The following is a 21,229-nucleotide window of genomic DNA, read 5'->3' as shown; positions in this document are numbered from 1 at the left end:
TCATGCTCTTGAGTATTTCTTTTAACCCCTTAATGACAAAGCCCGTACATGTTTTCAATGGCTTTTGGGACCGCCCATTGTCCTTAAGGGGTTAATATATGGAAACAATTAACCATTTGATTTGGTCCATTTAAAAATGTATTGCAATTTTGGAGTCTTCTGGGGTTTTTTTTGCCTTTTTTTGTACAAATACAGCTAATTGGATCGGCAATTCTTTAAATCTGATATTCCTAGTTATTCAACCACAATGACTTTGTAACTATTTATTAAATAAAATAAAATAGGTTAACCATGGCGGGGGTTGGGAAACATACATTGGCATGAAAAATGTAATCACCTCTAAGGGCCCAATTCACTAACAGGGGTCTTCTGATTTCAGCTCCATTATACATCATGAAGAGCCAACCGCATTGACCCTCTGCTGCAGGTAGAGCTTGGCTGGCCCTGTATAATGTATGGTGAATTCTTCAGTCTCGTCAGGCATTCAGTTATACATTATACAGGACCAGCTAGGCTGGAGTTCACCCGTTCTAATTTTGGTGAAGGGATGGACTCTCCGACCAGCTCTCCTTTTAGAGAATAAACCCCAAAAGTCTTTAATACGGAGAAATGAGCTACAATAATGGTGTAAATAAATTAACTTATTATAAAATGCATCCTAAAGTATCCCAGTTGGAGTGAAACCTTTCTCATTCTTTTCTTTGTATAAGTATCCCTGTATTTTCTACAATTCACTGGCGTTATTGCTTGAAGACTTTCTGTGTCAATGACATCTATAATCATCCACAAGTGGCACAACCATATTTCCAGCAGATTGCGTGTGGGATTTAGTGCTACTATTTTTATAACACACGCGGGTAGCGAAGATGGTATTTCTCATATGCTGCTTTATTACAGTATGCATATTTATTATAATGAAATGGTCGTCGACGGTGTCGGATCAACTCGCTTAATACAAGGGTCTCACTTTACTGCATGTGTTTAAAAGATAATGTCAAATACTTGGATGGTGACGGTAGAAGCCCAGGTACTTATCGAGATTTATAGCCCCTTGGTGACCAGTGACGTACCAGGTAAGTCGTGAAAATATGTTCCTTAAAGGACCAGTGATGTACCTGGTACACCATGGGTTAAATAAATCAAAATTATAAAGGAATATAGGGTGGCTTTAAAATAAGGGCAAGTTAACAAGTATATTTTTTCACCATTTTTTTAAAAAAAAATTATTCATAAAAATATGAATGTTTTTTTTTTTACATTTTTTTTTTTTTTTTTACTTAAAAAAATAGACTTTGTGTGGGTACAATTTAAGAAAGACATAGTAAGAAGATGAAAAAAAAGCACTGGTCCTTATGGGGATAAACTCCAAAAGGGATGTACAAACGAGAACTAAAGGTCAGATAACAATCCATTTGTTATCATGAGACTAGCAGGGGTGGTTTATAAAGGGTAAAAAAGTGTTTTATAACCATAGCTACTGATGGAATGTTCCTGCTGATTGGACCATTACCTTGGTTACTATGGTAATAAGGTTATTTTTTTTTTTAAGGTTACATTTATTTTACAGATGCATATTATTCAGTATTCCTACAGCTTTTTTTCCGGCTTAAGTGGCAAATAAAAATTACCCATGATATATAATTTTGGAAAGTAATACTTTATTTGTTTCGAATTTTGCAGGGGTGGGTTAACAATGCGGGAAAGGGGGCATTTGCACCACTGCCCCTAGTGGGAGGGGCCTTTCACTTGCTTCACATTGGTTGCGGTGTAAGTTATGGACCACCCTACTCGTTTTGCTGAGTGCTATAGGGGTCTATTTGGTGCCTGGGGTCCATGTCTTGCAGCAAGGGGATCTGCAGAGACACCGACATTTCTGGAGTATTATCTGTGATGGTAGAGGGAGCTTCTTACTTCCCGCCATGTGATTGGGTCAGAAGTCCCTTTTGTAGCCCGGTGGGCCACTGGCCGACAGCATCCCATACTCACCCGATAACTGCGCTATGGGGGCATAAAAACATAGCGTGCGGCCGCACTAATCCAATGGCTTGGACTAACAATGAATTCTAGTAATAGCCGCAGTAAGCATAAATGGTTGATGTGGAATGTTATATACAGATTCCCCGGTATCACTAGCCCACTACTTGGAACTAGACTTGAAAAGGAGACCCATGAGATAAAAAAGGAGCAGGATAGAAGACAATAGAAAATCATTCTATTCAGAAGCATTAAAACATTGAATATGATAGCGGATCAGACCCATTCCCCCGTCTAGTCGACCATTTTCCTGCTGTACGGACTCAGACCTTAATCAGCCGTTGGTCTCGTCTTAGATTTAGGAGCCGTATGCCGATCCCATGCGTGTTTAAACTCCTTCACTCTATTAACCTCTACCACTTCTGCTGGGGGGCTGTTTAACTTATCTACCACTCAATCTGTAACCACACTTATCTTGCAGGCTGTAGTGAGCTTCAGGTGTGGAAATGACCTGTGCCAATTGCAAGTAAAAGCTATGTTATCAGTGATTTAGATGTGAAATCACCCTGGGCTTTGAGTACGACATAGGCTTGCTAAATGTGATCGCCTTGGCAGGCGAATTGCTTACTAGTGACTCTCATTTTAGCAACCAATCTTCATTTTTAGCAAAAGTTTATCGACAGGTCCTTAAATCGTGCCAAGTTACAGTGTCAGGATCCCAGCTCTAAAGGAACACTTAAACATGTTTATTATAACTATTTACCCTATTTTAATAAAAATTAAGTATCTCCAGACCATGTTGCTAAGCTTCTTGCATTTGATTTTTTGTGGGTTAAATTCTAGTCCTCTTTAAAACTATAATGACCCTCAGAAACTTCCTAAAACCTATTTTTCCCCAGTATGGTGTTTTTGGGGATATTAGATACACCCGAGATGTTTCTTTTAAACTTCCGTAGTTATATAGGTTGTGCTATTAAATCCGGTATATTTATGCGCTGACCCATTGTGACCTCTCCTAATCCACATTCAGAAGCCGCACATTTCACTAAAAAGTGATGTCAAATTTAGTAAATATGGACAAGAGAGTCTATAAACCCGGGGGGGGGGCGTCTTGAGGATTTGGTTAAGGCAAGGCAATGATTTGCAAAAGTGAGAGGGTTATTTTAATTTGTAACTATACCCCAAAAATGACTATTTCTCTAATTTCCCTTTAGTATAAAATAAGTAAATTAATGAGTATTAATTACTATCTAGCGCAAGCTATGTCATTCCTGTAGTATATTTTTGCATTGCATCAACTGTCTGCCCTCTTCGCCAGAAGGCATCGTACCAAGACCGTCCAAAGCATAAGCATTGATGACATAATCCTAATTTAGCTGTCAATAGGATTGATACAAACCCGCGTTTGCTATACATCGGTATTCATTATGGGAGCCTATGGCAAGGTACTGGTGAGCTAAAGCAAAAAAAACAACTGTTGCCTTTTCTCTGTCAAATGAGCCTAAAACAGAATTTGACAGCCAATGAGAACCAATGGGTCACCTTCTCTGTCCTTTATCTTAAAAAAAATATATATATTTATATATATATATATATATATATATATATATAAAAAATATATTTTATATTTTTTTATTTTATTTCGAATGCAGATGTTTTTATAATAGGAAAACCAGATATAGGCAACGAGGTGCAGACCACTCCAACTCCCAATTGGCTTAGCTAGCTAAAGGAATCTCATGTTCCTGGGGCATTTAATTCCTAGAATGCCACCTTGATTACATCATCACCTTTCATATACAGTTAAACACATAATGTCAGATAACATACATAATCCCGGCCAGAAATATTCTAATACTACAGCATATTATATTTAATATTATATTATTCTAATTTGAAATTATATTATGATATCACAGTACGTTATAATACCGCTCGTCTCCTACATCATCTGTTTATCTATTGGTCCTTGCCAAACCAATAAGAAGATATTAACCCACATTTGGTGGCTCCGGCTTCATATTTTCATTTTTGTCTTTTTTTTTTGGGGGGGGGGGTTGTAACAGGCTGGTTTTAAGAAATGCCAATCATTTGTATATTGGAATGAAGCTGACTGCCCGGGTCATTCTTTAATTACACTGCAATGGTCTTAAAAGCTTTTCCTTATTACACATTTATCTTCCTGTTTCAGCTTCCAAGAAAATTCAATAAACTTGGAGGACACTTTATTTTAAATACCTATTGCGTAGGAAATCCAAGCATCAGCACTGAAAACAAAAATGTCACAAATATCGCTTTTTTTTGCCAACCCTTGCTTTCCACTTTAAATTATTCTTATTGCGGCGCATGTATCAAATATCATATCTATCTATCTATCTATCTATCTATCTATCTATCTATATATATATATATATAAATATATATTTATATATATATATATATATATATTTTTTTTTTCTACAAATCCTCTTGAACTAGTTAAAAAAAATTACAAAAACAATACATCCATCAAATGACCTTGATTGCTTTCCATGCAAAAAAAGACTGAAATTCAATTAAAACATGGTCTGTGCTACTTGGTACCCTCTCTGCAATAAACAATGTTAATAATTGTATGTTATCTATAGTGTCCAATGTATTTACAGGTCTACTATATATACATACAATAAAGGAATTATATATTATTATTATTAATTATATGTAAATTATTACTGTCATTTTATTATAGAAAATAAGATTCTCATTGGTCGAAAACACAAAGTATACAACATTTACCCCCCAGGAAGGTCCCTTACTGTTGACCATTAAAAAGAAACATTCATTTGTAATGTTCTAGAGGAAGATTCTATGATTTGCTTGTTCCATCATATAAACTTTTATAGTGGTAGCTGTCCTTGGTCCTGGAGATCCATGTTGATTGCCTCATTTAATGTTAAACATGGATTTATTTCTGTATACATAAAGAAATGAAGCCTGTTGATAGAACAGTGGAAGAAAAAAAAGGTGATGCATAGAAGACACAGTGAACTCTACTAACCTGGTTACAAGTAAAATCTGCCATTTTAAATAATTCAAAGGAGACACACAATTATGGGGGCACTGATCTAATCCCAGTATAATGGCATTCTCAGTATTCCAATACATGGACCTGCCAAAGAGTTGAATAACAATCTGGAGAGGTTGTTAATAACAGGTAGGTCATCTCATTACATAGGAGAGCATGTATTTGGCTGTGGCAGAAGACATGCCTATGATGTACATCACTGCTAGGGTTATGGCAGGGAACCATGTATTTAACACAGATCCTATTAAACCAGGACTAAATATGGTAGTCAGTACCTTTCAGGAAGGACAATCTGGTCATCTGCTGCCTGCACTCCATCCAATGTGTCCTTCTCAGCAATTCATGCCAGATAAAGACTCTGCAGCTTCATAAATGGGTGAATCCCCCTCCAATCCTCCTAGCAGTCCCCCCCCAATGAAAGAAAGACTCGATATCCACTATTCAGCTGCTTAGATCTGATTATCAGATCTCAAAGAGCTTGAGGACTTCTCTCCACACTTCCCCATGCAAGCAGATCTCCACTGAAGCAAGTGAAATAATACCAGCGCAGCAGCTCTCATTCTCCCAATGCTGGATCCAGGGAGAACTCTAGGATTTGGCTTCCTTTTATGTAAATGTGATATATATTTTTTTCTCCTTTCACCGGTTATTTTTCATGTGTGCTGTAAGTGAAAAAGAAAGGTCTCTGGTGGAATCCCAGATCACCCTCTCTGACAAGTGTTCCAGTTTCTCATGCTTGAACTGCATCTGCTGGATGATACACAGCTATATCCCACCAGTGCCTGTATCTCTTAACCCCTTAGCTACCACAGGGGGCAACAAACACAAAGAAAGGGGGTTAAGCTGGGTTTTGCCACGAAATACTCATTTGAGAAGGCAATACACACACACATATATATATATACACACACATTATATATATATATATATATATATATATATATATAATATTATATTATATGAATATATAGTGAATATATAGTGAAAAGAAAGACCTTTCTTTTCACTATATATATATATATATATATATATATATATATATATGTATACTAATTTCCCTTAACTTGTTCTCTACATATTACACATGAATTGTACTTGGTTATCAACAAAAGACTCTAGAACATTAGAACAAATTGCTTTCTCATATCCTTGGGCATGTAGGGAGTTTATGTGATTGTTATATGCTTATGCATAGACTTAAGAAACTAACTGATTTCAATGGAAAGTCATCTTTAAAAGAAAACTGATGTGACATTGTTTGCAGTATGCTTGAGAACACTAAAACAGATTACAGATTATATTTGGACTACAATTCCTATCATCCCGAATGGTGGATGGAGGTCCTAAACACTTTTCAAAATGGGTTAATATCAAGGATTTATTTTTTTATATTTTTTTTGCAAACTTACTATCATCCCACCAGTGGGGGATGATATTCTTTTAGACGTTAACAAGTGTCACCTGGCACCTAACAGGTTACTGAAAAGGAAATATTAATCGGATTTCTCATTCCCTATGATCAAAGCAATTTTTTAGTGCCACCAAGTGGCACATGTACCCTTAGGAGTAGCATTGGCCAGATAAATGCACAAATAATATTTGTTTGGACTTAGAAATAGTGGGGCATTATTTTTGATCAATATTATAATAGTGTTGCCATCTAGTTGCTTAACTCTTAAAAGAGAAGTCGGTGCTTACCTCTTCTATATTTATAGGAAAATCATAAAATGTTGAAGCTGGCTATTGCAAAAAAAATAAATAAATAAAAATGATAATAATAATAATAATAATAATAATAATAATAATAATAATATATATATATATATATATATATATATACATTCTTATCAAAGGCTCTGGTCTCGAACCATCACCATGGTTATGCCAGCTGCTGTCATTATCCATCTTTACTAAAAATCCTATATAGAAATTAGATATTTTTATTTTTTCATTTTTTTTTAATTTCTATTTTTTTTTACTTTGTAAAATGATCTCAGGGGTTTTATTAGTCTGAAATATTTGGCATGCATTACCTAAGCAAACGTTAGCTTAAAAGACTGCCTATATTGTTTTGTTCAGCTGCTCTGCATATGCTGAAGTCTAAGCCAAGGTTGGTAACTTTCCCCAGAGGAACAATGTGTTAAACCTGGCAAGACAGCCATTGATGGAAATGTCAGCATTGGGAGATGTTGTGAAGGAATCTGCTAACCCTACTTAGTGGATTGACCATTCTCAAACATGTAAAATAATAAGATTCCCTCCTGTGTGCACTGGGTATATGAAGTTGAGAGACTCAGTTCCTAAACACATGTAATGAAACCATATGAGACTTGACTGATGATGTCATATTTAATACTTTATTAAAGGAAATCAATCTATGTCGTTTTAATACTATTAGTATATTGAGTTTGCACCCTTAGATCGCTTCCTACATAGCCTTATTTACTAACACACGATATGTATCCTCTAACCTGGATCCAACGAATTACAATGTTTCAGCTCTACCTACTAGTTTGGGTTAGAGATGAATGCTTGAAGGCTGAAGGGGGCGCTATTGATGGGTCTATCTCTGCAAGGTCATAAGGAGGTGAGGGTGCAAATTAGATCACAGACCCCTATCTACTTCACATCAAAACAAAATCAGAGTGGAAATCGACTTAACTGCTTCACAAAAGGTGTTGCCCAGCATGAGAAGAGACATTTATAAATGCACACACTGTACCTTTGTAGAAGACACACCAGGGTCAGGGCAATCTCCAAAGCAGACAAATAAATCACAAGTCCTCCTTCAGTCCAGCAGCAGATGCATCATCCATCCCTGGTAGATAGGAAGCTTATGGGTCAAACAAAAAAAAAAAAGCAAAAGGATGGCAGGAGCAGCTTGATTTGCTAATGTTTCTCCATCAAAGAACCTGTGTGTCTGCAGATCAGCAGATGGATGCAGAACTTCTTTGTATGGTGAGTGGATTTGGGACAGAAGGGGTGATGAGAGCTTCCCAGTGTGTTCTGATGCAGTAAAACCCCATCAAACACTGTTATCTGCAGAGTAGACTCCACAATGTTTCTTTAGAATAGAATAATCACAGTCATCTCCAGTTCCTCCTCATCCAAGTGCCCTCTTAGGTTTCATGAGAACATTTTAAGGTGGGCATCCTCTGCAGCACAAATTATAGTAGAAGTGATGAGAGTGAAATTTTTTTTTGTTTGTTTGTTTTTTTTGTTTCATAAACTGAGCTTCTGATCTTCCTATGAGATGAGCCAAGGATTTGTCAGCAGCATCTCTTTAATCCTGGTGCAGATGTGCAGTCCTTGCTGGTGTGAGCTGTAGCTACTTTTATTCAGTCCATGTAAGGCTGCCTACAGCAGCATAGGAGATCATGCAGAGAAAGGGGGATGGGGAAATGCAACCTGCATTGATCCCTTCCAGTACTGCCAAGCATCCACTCATTTGCTCATCCCAATCACATTTCCTTGTCTCCTTTCACCCCCCCCCCCATGTACCAGATGCTGATGCCAGCTGCATCCCTCAGATTAAAAGCTACATCTATAAAGCAGAGGATGCCCTGCTAGCTGCAGCAGTCATTTAAATGATCAGCCTCCTTCTTCAGGAGCAATGAAGCAATTCTAGAAGAATTGCCACTCTTTACAAGTGCAGCTCTTCTAATTCTTGATCCAAAAAAAAGTCTTGGGATTTAACACTTTCAGTGTCAGAGGTGAGAGGTGACCTTCTTCTTCTGACACCCTTTAGGGTTAATCACTTCTAGATCCTGGCAAATTTCCTTTTTTAGTTAAGAACCCATTAATAGGAAATGGACATAATCTGACATACATTAAGGGTTTTTGGCTTCATATGTATTACATAATATGCTTTAAAACAGAGTTTTTACCCCCCCCCATAATAAGGATGATTTAAGCCCCATTCCTTAGATTGGAGTGTTTAGAAGCACTTCTCTGTCGTTAAAAAAAAAAAAAGGAGCTCATGGCAATGAAATGTTTAAGACTCTAGGTCAAACCAGGATCAGCAATGATTTTAGTAAAATCTGTGTATTTAAAAAAAAAATTATGTTTAAACATTATTTGTTCCCATGGAAACAGAACACTCAGCAAGAAGCGGCCTAATCTGCTCCATTATAAACACAGAGCTTAAAAATCTATGGTTATATTTTTATTCGCCATCACTATGTCTTCTAAAAGTAAAAAAAAAAGGTTGTGAAATTGTTTGTTTTTTAAATTTGATTTCTTAAAAAAAAATTACTTTCGAAAAATGTTAAATAACGTTATTTCGTTATTACGAGGCTCAGAGGGACTGATTGGGAACTGAGAGTTATCTTGGGATTGTAACGTTTGAAAGATATTAACCCTTTTTTTTTTGTCATTTCCGTTTCGGGGTCATGTTGGCTCATATCGGTGTACCGGAGCAGCTCTCAGCTCTTTAGGGGTTTCATGCAAAACACACTGGCGACTTTTAAGGTTTGGAGAGTTTGAGCGAAATTAAGATGCAGAACTAACCTGGTTGAAAACTGTTGATAATCGAATCAAGAAAGTAGTCACGTAACTAATGAGTTTCATTAATACTCCCACTCATGGCGCATCACTGGTGGAGCACAGACCCGATGGTCTCTATGCATCTACCCTTTTCTGAGGCTCTGCTGGCAATCAGTCCTTTTCTAATGCCGATGCTGTGTACCAAGTGATTCCCCGTGGCACAGATCTCTCTTTTCTGTTCTCAGGATATAATAACGTATATCTAAGGCTGTCTTAGCACCTGGAATGCTGCCTGGGGATGTCTGAATCGTGGGAGCCCTGGGCTGTGGCATAATCTTTCCAGGGAGATGGGTTAGATCAGGCCTGGACTGGCACCCCGTACTAACCCATTTTGCCACTCGAGCGGCAGATTGGGTGATGGCTGCACCTACGTCATGAGACGGCTGCTTAAAGTGACCAGCTGTCCCTGTGTTGGTCTTATTGGCCCCTCTTTCCCACTGATGCCCCTCTTTTCTAGGAGCTCGGAATGTTTGCTGGGTATGAGGGTATCGCAGGGTTCTACAGCCTTAAAAGCCACAATGATGTGTGTAAAAGCAGCAGGAAATGTTGTTTTTTATAAATTAAACGATAAAGTTAATGATCATAACCATAATACTTTCTAAATTCTTTCTAAAAAAACCCGCAATCGGGTTGGGGGGGGTGGTCTTGGCAGGATTGTCATTTAGTCTTGGAGCAGCCCTGCAAATATCTACCACAGAGTATCAGCAGGCATGGAGGTTTAAGCCAGAGATTTATTTACTTTCCATGCTGTCCTAGACCTGACCATCCGTGGTTGGCATCTTCCTTGCTTTAAGAGGTGCGCCGTGCCTTTAAGGCCTGCAGCACCAGGATATGATGTCATATCTTAGTGCTCTGTCATTATTATTTCACTGCATATGGCGGGCCTGTAAATGATCAGGTCTTTATAAGGTCTGATTAAAAGTTTTATGTTATTTATAATTATATTTTTGGGAGGTTTTCTCTTCTGTTCTTTTTATTGTGTTCTTTGTCTTTGTATTCTACAAAGATCGCTCTCTTACCTGCTCCATCATGGGGTGTGTTTGGTTAAGAAAGACACAGGGGTGACCCAGAAGAACCCAGAAGAACCCCACATCTGCCGCAATCATAGAATCATTTAGGTTATCCGATAAAAGCCCTGGAAAGAAAGAATATCATTACGTTTTTAACTCCACACCTACGTCTTCGTATCAATCGCTCTGCAGAATTTAACCCCTTACATATTTTGTCTTCTTTTTAAAATTATTTTACAGGAGACGTTCTGTTGTGGATATTCCAATTCTAATTTTGAATTAACTACTCGACGTACACGCTACATCATCTCTCACTGTCAAATGCTTCTAATAAGGGCCATTATGAAAGCCATTAAGATATGAATGAAGTCACCCGTATTCAAGGTTGGATTTCAGCTGTGATATAAGCAGTGAGGAGAGTCCCAACTGCAACACTCAGATATACAATAAAGAAGTCAATATTTAAACTGGTTTAACAAAGTATGAGAGGGAAGTTTGTTTCAAAGGAGAAGAACTATTACAAAAAGAGGTCATCTAAATCTAAACTAGAGGGTCTGAGGCTTAGACGGAATGTAAGGAAGTTTTACTTTACTGAGAGTAGATAAATGGAGCAGCCTCCCATCAGAAGTGGTAGAGGCTAATGCAGTGAGGGTATTTAAATATGCATGGGACGGGCAAAAATTTATCCTGAATCCAAGACGAGACCAACGACCGATTCGGACTTGTAAAAATAGCCAGACTAGATGGACAAAATGGTTATCTGCTGTAAAATTCTATGTTTCTATGATGAGAATATGTGATCCTGAGAATCTGCCCATTTACCCCGAGACTGGAGTAGAAGCCCAAGGACTGTGCATACACATATTCCTCATAATCAGGGATGACCCTAGGGGTTTCTACCACATTAGGTAAACTATGCCCCCGGAGACCCTTCCTGCAGGTACTTGCTTATTGACAAACAACTTCACAGCAGCGCCCTCTACTGGCTCAATGTAATTAAATGTAAGGAAGTTTTACTTTACTGAGATAAGTGGAACAGCCTCCCAGCAGAACTGGTAGAGGCTAACACAGTGTGGGGATTTAAACATGCATGGGATGGGCATATGGCTCCTGAATCTAAGACGAGACCAACGACTGATTAAGGTCTTAGTCTTTACAAAATTACCAAAATGGCCACTTGTTTGAGAATTAAATCCAGGAGATAAATCAATAAAGAAAAAAGAAAAATCAATGAAAAATGAAGAAATATATTATATATAAATAATATATTAAAAATTAACTTTTATTTTAATTAACCCCTTAGAATGCGGATAACTGATTCCTATTCTATAGGACTTGCTTAGTAGCTCGAAATACAGACCAAGTTCATGTAGCAGGCAAACAGATCTCAGCGTTTGAAATCATTACTGCGGTCCGAGCTATAAACATGGGTGTCAGTATTGAGAGATCAGGATGGGGGTAATGGACCCCGGCGATTGAAAAAACATCCCGACGCGTTTCACTAACTCACGTTAGCTTCATCACAAGACGTTTCACAAGACTAAATAAGGTCTTTACAGCAGACTAGATGTTTCTACATTTCTGTGTTTATTATTATTTTATTATTTATTGTAAGCCCTGTCCATAATGTAGCCCAGGAATTAAAATTCTTGCTCATCACACACACGCACACCATCACACCTACTACTCCTGCATACAGCGCAGAAGACAGACCACCCCATTCATATTCCTGAAAATTAATAAAAATGCCAAATTATGGTCTGGGTAACAAAAAATGGAACGTCGGGTTTATACAGGCAATTTCACTTTTGCTAAACATAAACATCAGCCTGGTGACTGGCGTTTTAATCGTTTCGCTTTGGCAGAGCCGGTTAGCTATCAGGCTGCTATTATTTTTGTCAGCACCAGCCTGTAGCTCAGGTAGAAACCAGGCGGACATCTGTCATTATGGAAGCGCTTTGGGCTGTTACGTCGTATACTTTTATTTGTTGAACACAAACACCCGGTATGTTTCTTGGGAACAAATCCCAGAATCCATTGTTTCAGGGAAATGTTTATATTTGCAACTGCAAAATAAACATTTTTTTTTTTATTAATTTTCTAGATTTATTTATTTTTGATCTGTTGCATGGAAGGCACTAATATTTAGTATTAATTAGTATTTATAATCATAGTTTATATTTCTAAAATAAATTTTTTTTTCAAACAAATTGTAAAAAAAAAAAACCTGTTGCAAAGAAGGCACTAATAGTAATTATTATTTATATAATCATAGTTTATATTTGCAATTGCAAAATAAATATTTTTTTACCGATTTTGTTATCTGCTTCCCAATTGTAACCATGCTATTTGACTGATACTTAAAGAGAGGTTTTTCACATTATTGTATAACATGCCTGATGAAGGGACCTGAGAGGTCTTGAAAGCTTGCTATCTATACTTACTCAGTTAGCCAATAAAGGTATCATTCAAACTCCACTTGTCTCCTGTAATTCTACGGCTAACACGGTACCAACTCTCATCTTTTAAAAAAAAATCTGTCGCATAGAAAGAGCTAATAGTAATTTATATATATATATATATATATATATATATATATAGATAGAGAGAGAGAGAGAGAGAGAGAGAGAGAGAGAGAGAGAGAGAGAGAGAGAGAGAGAGAGAGAGAGAGAGAGAGAGAGCGCTATATAAAACAATAAATAATTATATATATTTATATTTTTATATATATATATAATTATAGTTTATATTTGTAATAGCAAAATAAATATTTTTTATTGACTTTCAACAAAATGTTTATTTAAAAAAAAAATCTGTTGCATAGAAGGCACTAATAGTTATTATTCATATACTATTGATACATTGTCTTGAGCTATAAAAACTAGACTTGGGCACCAGGGGGCTCTTCGTGTTCGTCTTCGGCAAAAAAAAAACTTCGTATTCCGCGAATATTCGCCTGGTCCTGTCTTCTCTTCGGGCGAATATTCGCGGACATTCTTCGTGCTCGGGTTTTCTTCGTTTTCCCCGGTTAAGGGGTTAAAACGGAGTTAAAGCCGCTCTGGCGCCAGGAGTTTAAATGTCCGTATGAGCAACTCTATTGGTCGTCAGCAGGGGGCTCGTCTGCCATTGGTTGATGGCAGACGAGCCCCCTGCTGGCGACCAATAGGGTCGCTCGTACAGACTGTTATACTCCTGGTGCCGTAATTGTTCGGCAGATCCCGCTGGTCTCCCTGTTCTATCATTTATTAACTGATAGAACAGGGAGACCAGCGGGATCTGCTGGGTAAGTTGCAGCATTGGGATTTTAAAAGTCTGCACGAGCGACTCTGTTGGTCGCTCGTGCAGACTTTTAAAACCCCAATGCTACAATTTACCCGGCACATCCCACTGGTCTCCCTCCCTGTTCAATTAATTAAATGTCCGTACGAGCGACCAATAAAGTCGCTCGTACGGACATTTAACTATCTGTACAGGGAGGGAGACCAGTGGTATCGGCAGGGTAAGTTGCAGCATTGGGGTTTTAAAACCCCAATGCTGCAACTTGCCCTGCCGATGCCACTGGTCTTTAACTAATTGAACAGGGAGGGAGACCGATGCCACTGGTCTCCCTCCCTGTTCAATTAGTTAGTCCGTGCGGGATTAAATGTCCGTACGAGCGACCAATAAAGTCGCTCGTATGGACATTTAAATCTGTACAGAGAGGGAGACCAGTGGCATCGGCAGGGTAAGTTGCAGCTGCAACTTACCATGCCGATGCCACTGGTCTTTAACTAATTGAACAGGGAGGGAGACCGATGCCACTGGTCTCCCTCCCTGTTCAATTAGTTAGTCCGTGCGGGGTTAAATGTCCGTACGAGCGACCAATAAAGTCGCTCGTACGGACATTTAACTAATTGAACAGGGAGGGAGACCAGTGGCATCGGCACTGCCGATGCCACTGGTCTCCCTCCCTGTTCAATTAGTTAGGGGTTAACTTTATTTTAAAGGGTTAAGGGGCCGTGCAAGTGAGCCTATTGGTCGCTTGCACGGCCCTTTAACCTATGGATTTCCGCTCCCGTTAACCCCTTCGATGCTGTGTTAGATAACGCAGCATCGAAGGGGTTAACGGGGGCGGAAATCCATAGGTTCGCTGTCAGGGGCTAGAAAGACCGTGCGAGTGAGCCTATTGGTCACCTGCAGGGTCTTTCTCTGGCATCAACCAATTGGTTGATGCCAGAGGAGGTGCCTGTAGGCGACCAATAGGCTCATTCGCACTGCCCTGTAACCCGTGACGGCGAACCTGCAGATTTCCACTTCCGGGAACTGCCGCGATGCCGCCAAGACAAGGTAAGATGAAGGGGGGGGAATGGTAGACGAAGACGAAGACAATCACGAAGATCTTCGTGGTGTGTGTCTTCGTCTTCGCCTACGTTTTACCGCCGCCGTCTTCTCTTCGGCGTGTCTTCGGAACGAACACGAAAACGCACTCTTCGTGTTCGTTTCCATGTTCGCCCGAAGACGGATGCACAAGTCTAATAAAAACACAACCATACTTAGTAGAACATGGGCATTCTATAATAGATAATCAATATTATTTACACAGAAGAGATTAACGATTGAAAAATAAATAAACTCATAATTATTTTACATTAAGCCAACCTGTTTGATTTATGGCAATGATTGAGCTGTTCTGATTTTTAATGGAATACCATCTGGGCTAGAGCTATATTAGAAAGTCATACATTTTATTCATGAATGAACATCCCGCCCGGGTCATCAATCAAGATGTTAGTCTATGCCTTCAAATAAGACAGGTTGGCCATTTGTAATAAACATATTCAATGTTCTAATAAAATATTTTTATTAATTTTTAAATATTATAATAATCAATATATGTTGTATGAATTTAACAACCATTAAGCTTTTAGTATCAATATATATATATATATATAATTATTTATTTATTTTTACATAACAGAACCATCAGCTTCAGCCTCGTGGAAACCTTGACTTGCCATTATTTAAAGATACACTTAATTGAGGTCACCAGCATTCAAGCAGGGGTATCAACCTTAACATACTAGTAGCAAAAGCACCAATTGGGAGTTTTACATATGATCATGGCAGTGTAGAATAAGAAGAAGCCGACTCCAGACTGTGTGACCTTGAGAATCTGCCAAGCCCTGAGAGTTCCCTTTTGCAAAAGAGATTGATAATAACAAAAACCATGTATGGTCAGTATATTAACTATTAAAACAGATGATAAACCCTTGTGAAATATGTGTGGGGGTGATAGTTTACAGTGTTAGAATGAGTGTCTGTGTGTATGGTGTTAGAGAGTGTGCTAGTGTACAATGAGTGGTGTGTTAGTGTACAGTGTTAGAATGAGTGTCTGTGTGTATGGTGTTAGAGAGTGTGCTAGTGTACAATGAATGGTGTGTTAGTGTACAGTGTTAGAATGAGTGTCTGTGTGTATGGTGTTAGAGAGTGTGCTAGTGTCCAATGAATGGTGTGTTAGTGTACAGTGTTAGAATGAGTGTCTGTGTGTATGGTGTTAGAGAGTGTGCTAGTGTACAATGAATGGTCTGTTAGGGTACAGTGTTAGAATGAGTGTCTGTGTGTATGGTGTTAGAGAGTGTGCTAGTGTCCAATGAATGGTGTGTTAGTGAATGGTGTTAGACTGGTGTTAGAATATGGTATTAGAGTGTGTGGGTCAGGAAGGTGGTGTGCAAAATGACATGCAGGGAAGCAGAGGATAGCAAAGTGAAGAAGCTGTACAGAGTAGGGTGGGTAGTAGAGCAATTATTTCTTGCCTCCCAGTGGACTCTGTGTGCCCCTGCATAGGAAATAATAGCTCTGCCACGCGCTCTGTAAAGCTTCGTGCCTGTGCTGTCCTGCTCAATATTGCTGTCTAAGTAAAAGAATGAGAATATTCTTGCCTGGGGTGCCACTTGGTCTAGGACCGGCCCTGGGTTAAGCGTGTGCCGTATAATCGGCCAGCTTTCCAGACTCTACATTTTATTGTCCAAATTCCAAATTCATAACATGCCCCATCTGTATAATTTGTAGACGCCGGAACTACAAAATCCAAATCTGAAAAAGTAAATGGCACAAGGGGTTAATGTGTTTAAGTGCCCGAGGCAATACTTGTTTTATTGGAGGGTGAGCAGCGCCTCTTTAATCCGATTTAGATGACATTTCTAATGCTCAGGAAGAGGCTTCCGCTGCCCTGCAGGCTGCATCCACAAACCACCTACATTCTTTCCGCCGCTACCCATTTGCTCAGTAGAACTCCCATCAAAGCCAGCAGCCAATCACATGTATGCCAGAAAAAGAATCAGTGCCCAGATACATGCACGTGATTGGAGGCTGCAGCGCCTATTTATTTCAGTTTTATATATATATATATATATATATATATATATATATATATATATATATATATATATATATATATATATATATCATGTGCAGGAAGCATACCACAGTATGCTACCTGCTTCCAGTAGCGGCAGCCGGGGGGAGGAGCCAAATGAGAAAGAAGAACTCCAATAACTACAAAAGGCCTGCACCAATGTGCATGCACAAAAATGGGCCCTAATAATACGTATCTAACAGCAAAACTGGGCTGTAGTGCTCCTTTAAGTGGAAAATGATCACATTATTCTGAGATTTTATGGTACGGGGTCTTTTGACTGAGCTGAACAATGAGCCTTTGAAGATAACCTAGTTCCAGAATCTCTGAATGTCAGTAAGGAAAAGTTCATGGCTTCTTCAAGCGATAATAGAAATGATTGAGCAGGGGGGTAAAAATATATAACAAAATGCTATTGCTTCTGTGTAAGGGTTAAGTTTAATTATGTTAACCCCTTCTTTACTGGGGGGTTTACATATCCAAATGTTTTTTTTCATGATTTTACGATATGTTTAGCTATGATAGCTGTACCCACACAAATGGTACATTGTTTTTTCAAGGACCGATCAGGCTGTTCTTATGCCGCTGTTAGATGTATAGTCAAACATTTTAGTATGGATAATATATTTAAAAAATACTTTCTGAATTTCATTTTTGAATGATTTTCCATTGATAATTGTCGCTTGGGTTGACCAAAATACCTCAAAATATATTACTATAAGTGTCTTGAGTTTTGAAATAACCTATGCATAGAATTCCTATATCTTTGTGGCAATTATAGGATGGTATACATTGCTGTTTCAGAAAATAAAGAGTTAAATGCTATAATATACAGTTTAGACACAGTTTAGATTTAAAAAAAAGACATTTTCACTCCCATCACCCTCATCATCAGATGGCTAAGGGCGAGGGTTTTTTTTTTTTTTTACATGTATGAAATTTTGCGTTTCCACTTGATTGCGCAAGACTTCTGATGCAGGGGAGGTAAGTGATGGTCTTGCACGGACACGCACACCGTGTGAAGGTGTCAGGGACAGGCTGGTCCGGTCCAAGTCCAGGTGTTAGCATGTTTGCATGTTAACATGGATGTGTTTAATTAAGTGGTGGGAGAGGGAGTGTGTGTTAACATGTGTGTGTAAGGATAAATGTATATGTGTACATGATGTGAGGAGGGAGTGTGTATGTTACACACATAAGTGTATGTTAGTGTAAGTGTGAGTAAACATGTGTATGTCTGTTAGCGTGTGTACGTTTGTGTAAGTGTGTGTATGTTTGTGTGCCAGTGCATATGTTGGTGGTCAAGGGGCTGATGGAGCCACTTGGCTTTACTTACCCCCCTAGGCCGGAAGGTGCCAGCCCTCTGCTGGAAGGGGTTAATATAATCCCTGCCTCTTTAAGAGAAAGTGCATTACACAAAAAGCATAGAATACGCTTATTATTAGGTAGAATGTTCTGGGATTTTCTTGTTTTCGTTGAACTTCAGTTTACCGTATGATATACATTTGGCAGGTAAATATATATGTCTATCTTCTGAATGTTTAGGGTATTAAGATAAAAATTCTTGCTAGTTTCAAGGTAACCGGTTATTTCACAACCACCCACCGTGTTCTACACAGCAAGGAGCATCAAGATGAAGTAAGAATCAGAAGCGCCGGTCTAATGGCAGATAAGGACAACTCTCCCCCCCATCCAGTCCGCCTGTTTTTCCTGATTTAGAGACTCCGACCTTAATCAGTCGTTGGTCTCGTCAAGGAGACATATGCTTATCCCATGCATGTTTACATTCCCTCACCGTATGTGATTTTAACCCCTTAAGAAAAATGGGCGGCCCCTAAACCCATTGAAAACAATGCATTTTGAGCCCGTACATGTAAGGGCTTTGTCATTAAGGGGTTAAAAACACAAAAGTAAAAAAAAATATATATATATATCTTCTGTAATCTGCCATCTATAGCAGAGAGATGGGCGCAGAATGCCTGCACTTTGAGCGAGTGATTTCCCATTCATCCACAGCTAGTAAATGTATTTATTTCAGGGTTGACTCTGTTACTCTGTATTTATTCCAGGTTAATTCTGAGCAACGGGTTCTAAAAGTTGGCCTTCGCAAAGAAATACAAGGAATTTATTAGTTCTGAAATAATAACTTTGTATGTGCCAAAAAAAAAAGGTTTACATGTATCCACTACTAAAATTAAAATATATTTAAACCTTAAAATAAGAAGCCAAAGCTGTCCAAATGAATGTCCTACCTGGGAGGGAGGGGTAGATAAGTGGAACAGCCTTCCATCAGAAGTGGTAGAGACTAATATATTAAAGGAATTTAAACACGTGGCTCTCCTGAATCTAAGAGGAGACCAAGGACTGATTAAAGTTGGAGTCTATATAGAGCATTTATAGTGAAGCACAATTTTATACACTTTTCCCTTCTAGATGTAAAAAATTAAGCATGCGACTGGTTAAAAAGGTTTAGAACAGCAGAGTTATTCTCAGATCCTACTGGCGTTCTGGGATTTTTCGCATTTAATAATTATAAATATGCATTTCCGGACAACTAGAAAAGTGAGTGTCTCTAGAGTTGGGGACACCCTTATCCTTATCTCCTTTTAGTGAATAGACCCTTGTGTTTCACTCACCTGCAACATTCGTACCAATGCTACGAGGATAATCGGTACACCTTTTCATTTTAAATTATGGGATAACTGGCAAGTCTATTTGCAGGCATTTAAATAGTATTACGGATCCTTAAACAGAAGCAGAGCTGAACCCTTGGTGTGGAAAGGGTTAAATCAGATTGTTGCAGAACATAAACCATCCATCAACAATTATTACCGATTAATAGTCCAGTGGATGGTTTTGCCTCTGAGAACTCTACAAATCAAAATGTACTTCGCTCTTCGATCAGTGCGGCCACTTATGACATATGACATCACTACGCACATTAATGAAGTAATTTTAATTTTTTCCCCCTAAATAATTTGGTTCAGTAGTTGGGGATATAATGAATTCCTTTATTTCTATTTTAGTTTAATACAATTACACAAGAAATTATATTCATAAATCATAAATTTTATAGATCAAAATTTCCGTAATGTCCCTTTAAATCGACAAACGCGTACTTTATATAAGTTTGAGTCGAAATTTTAATTTTAAAATATTTTTCTAGTTTGCTGCAAACTATGTGATGAATGTTGCATTTTTTAGCCGTCGGCTTATTTTATCTGTGATGTTCTAAAGGTGATTCCCAGGGCTAGGAGCAGAAAGGATTTGCAAACCTCGTGTTCGTCATGTGCTGAGCTGCTGATGAAGGAAAGGCAGCGAGCGGAGAGCACGGGTCGCCTTTCATGTCCAGAGGCTTCTAACTCAGAACAGGGGGCTCGTTAATCTAAAACTAGCGGGTCAGAGGATTAGATGTAACATAAGGAAGATTTACTTTACTGAGATGGTGGTAGATGAATAGAACGGCCTCCCAGCAGAAATGGTAGATGTTAGCACAGCAAAAAAGAGTTTGAACATAGATAGGCTAGGTATTTGGCTAGTCTGAATCTAAGACTAGACTTAGCACTAATTAGGCTCTGAGTCTTTACATCAAACAGGTATGGTTTATATCTGGCATCAAATTGTTTGTGATTTATTCACTAAAAGGAGAGTTGGCAGGATAGTTGTGTTTTAACTCTTTGGCTTCACTATTCATTATAAAGATCAAACTCCAGTGTGGTTCTACTGTGGAAAGTGTGCCTAGCCCCTTATAATGTATAGTCAAACCAGTGACATTCATCACATTCATTCTCACACCTGCAACATTCTTACCACCAGCATCATTCTCACCCCTGCAACATTCTTACAAATGCTATGAGGATATTCTGTACACCCTTTCATTGATCATTTTAAATGATGGGATAAGTGACAATCGAGGTTTTTTTTAAATAGAAAACCTTTTCAGTTACTGATCTGAGTCCTTGGCGTGGAAAGGGTTAAATCAAATTCTTTGACAACAGAAACCATCAATAAACAATTATTACTGATCAATAGACTAAAGGATAGTTTTGCCTCTGACCGAGAACTCTGCAAATCAAAATGCTTTCTTGTAAGCTGGTTTTGCAGTACATATAAGAACAATAAAAAATATTAAAAATTAATAAATCAATGTTTCCCCACAAAGAGTTAAATGCCCATTGAGGATGAAAAGTGAATGCTACACTTCCTATAACTTTTTATAAAATGTCTTTCCTACTTTTGAAGGGT

General features: G+C 38.3%; 1 protein-coding gene across 4 annotated transcripts in view; it reads right to left on the bottom strand.

Moving 5' to 3' along the window:
• The window catches only part of GRM5 (glutamate metabotropic receptor 5), a 132,046-nt gene extending 123,391 nt beyond the window's left edge, over window positions 1-8,655 (bottom strand). For 3 of the 4 annotated variants that reach the window (XM_053456556.1, XM_053456560.1, XM_053456559.1), the window contains exon 1: window positions 7,761-8,655. The gene's annotated coding sequence lies outside the window, so the exon portion shown is untranslated. Of the gene's footprint in view, window positions 1-5,313; window positions 5,426-7,760 lie in introns of those variants that run through there. The other variant, XM_053456558.1, reaches the window with a different exon arrangement.
• Between the last annotated feature and the right edge of the window lie 12,574 nt (window positions 8,656-21,229).

The sequence above is a fragment of the Spea bombifrons genome, chromosome 2 (assembly GCF_027358695.1).
Source record: "Spea bombifrons isolate aSpeBom1 chromosome 2, aSpeBom1.2.pri, whole genome shotgun sequence".
NCBI classification, from domain to species: Eukaryota; Metazoa; Chordata; class Amphibia; order Anura; family Pelobatidae; genus Spea; species Spea bombifrons.
The sequence above is the reverse complement of the archived record's forward strand: the minus strand, read 5'-3'. Positions and strand labels throughout refer to the sequence as shown.